A 2,735-nucleotide genomic window follows, 5' to 3' on the forward strand; every position below is an offset into this window, starting at 1 on the left:
CTCGGTTTTTCCCTACGGCCAATAATAAAAATGTTACTAAAAATAAGCTATTTATAGTAACGTAAAAGGGAAGTAATTAAAAAAAAAAAAATATTGTAAGTGAACAAAAGAAGGATCTGCCAAATAAATCTGTTGACATAAATGAAATTTCAGATCAGTATCTTCATTAGTAATGGAAATATACCCATTTTAATTTGAAATAAAGGGAGGTAATTTGACATAAAATCAGTTCATAGTTATCTACCCCGATTGTCTCAGTCCAACTAATAACAGTTATGAAATTTCAAATAAGTCCTATAAGTACTAACTGATATAAATCCATTTTGATTACAATCAGGGGAGGTAATCAGATATAAAATAACTCTGGAACCTACGATTGGATCTGATTTGTCATGGAATCCAAGATTTATTGTTGCTGAAGATATTCTGGAAGTTTGTATCAAATAAAACCATATATAAAGTCTCTATATGGTTGCAAAAGCCAAAATAGCCAATTTTGGACCTTTAAGGGGCCATAACTCTGGAACCCATGATGGAATCTGGCCAGCTGAAGAAAGGAAGCAAGATCTTGCGGTGATACAAGTTGTGTGCAACTTTGGTTAAAATCAAATCATAAATGAAGCTGCTATTGTGCAGACAAGGTCAAAATAGCTAATTTTGGCCCTTTCAGGGGCCATAGCTCTGGAACCCATTATGTGATCTAGCCTATTCAAGAAAGGAACTGAGATCTTATGGTGACACAAGTTTTGTGCAAGTTTGATTAAATTCAAATCATAAATGAAGCTGCTATTGTGCAGACAAGGTCAAAATAGCTAATTCTAGCCCTTTCAGGGGCCATCACTCTGGAACCCATAAAGGAATCTCGCCAGTTCAAGAAAGGAACCAAGATCTTATGGTGATACAAGTTGTGTGCAAGTTTGGTTAAAATAAAATCATAAATGAAGCTGCTATTGTGCAGACAAGGTCAAAATAGCTAATTCTGGCCTTTCCAGGGGCCATAACTCTGGAACCCATAACGGAATCTGGCCAGTTCAAGAAAGGAACCAAGATCTTATGGTGATACAAGTTGTGTGCCAGTTTGGTAAAAATCAAATCATAAATAAAGCTGCTATTGTGCAGACAAGGTCAAAATAGCTAATTCTGGCCCTTTCAGGGGCCATCACTCTGGAACCCATAAAGGAATCTCGCCAGTTCAAGAAAGGAACCAAGATCTTATGGTGATACAAGTTGTGTGCAAGTTTGGTTAAAATAAAATCATAAATGAAGCTGCTATTGTGCAGACAAGGTCAAAATAGCTAATTCTGGCCTTTCCAGGGGCCATAACTCTGGAACCCATAATGGAATCTGGCCAGTTCAAGAAAGGAACCAAGATCTTATGGTGATACAAGTTGTGTGCCAGTTTGGTAAAAATCAAATCATAAATAAAGCTGCTATTGTGCAGACAAGGTCAAAATAGCTAATTTTGGCCCTTTCAGGGGCCATAACTCTGGAACCCATAATGGGATCTGGCCAGTTCAAGAAAGGAACCGTGATCTTATGGTGATACAAGTTGTGTGCAAGTTTGGTTAAAATAAAATCATAAATGAAACCACTATCGTGCAGACAAGAAATTGTTGACGGACGCACGCACGCACGCACGCACGGACTGACGACGGACGACGGACGAAGGGTGATCACAAAAGCTCACCTTGTCACTATGTGACAGGTGAGCTAAAAATAGTAAACTACTGTATACCATAGAATACAGTCCTTGGAAGAAAACTCCCTAAACTTATGGCCTGAGCATTGGTCCCCACATTTCTGCCTTTCATTATTTATGAACTGGGGTTCAATGCTCAAATGTTCCGGGTTCACACACAGAGAAAAGTGGCATATATGCGACACGTGTAGGTCTTCGGGTATTTTTAAAATATTTCTAGTGGCCTGACACATAAGTCTGTGCACATAATATTGTTTTCTGACAGTTTCTCCAGGCAGTTTTGTGGTTATTTTTCCATAGCTAGGATTTTTATTTACTGTCGTACAACCAAGCCATTTCCGACACCCTTTTTCCCCCACCGGTATAGAATTATCATTTATTTTTTGCTTAATTCTTTCAAAAATCAATTGTCTGGGTTGATGTGCCATGTTTACAAAAAAAAATTTATTTGCAGACGACAGAAAATTTTAGTAATTCTACCGGGTGACAATTCTTATAGGTTATAACACACTAAATAGCCACCACTATATATTCTATATAAAATGACAAGTTTTCACAATGCTGCAATACACACCTAGACCCATTTTAAATTTCTTTAACTTACATTTTCTTGTAGAGCAACATTTATACTGTAAAAATATCTAAAGAAAAGTAGGGGTCATGTTTGATGCAAGAAAAATATTTCTGGTCAAACGGACACACCGTAATTTTTACACTGAAATGACAATCACAATTTAGGGTAGGGGTGTATGAATAAATTTCACATGTTAAATCAGTTTGGAGTCTTTTTTCAACATGCAAATGCTACCAGTATGTCAAGTATAGGCATGCAATATGATTTCAACCAATATATAGCAATGATTTCAAGGAAAAATCCTTCTTACAGCAAAAAAAACTGAGAACTATTTGAATCCGCCATTATGCGACTACCATTTTTTCATAGGTGCTCAGGCTATTTAGTGTCTGTATGCCTTGAATCAATCCAAAAACCGTGCAATAATTGCATCACTACGCATGCGTCAATGGTTTAATGAGG

The sequence above is a fragment of the Mercenaria mercenaria genome, chromosome 10, assembly GCF_021730395.1.
Source record: "Mercenaria mercenaria strain notata chromosome 10, MADL_Memer_1, whole genome shotgun sequence".
Lineage (NCBI taxonomy): Eukaryota > Metazoa > Mollusca > Bivalvia > Venerida > Veneridae > Mercenaria > Mercenaria mercenaria.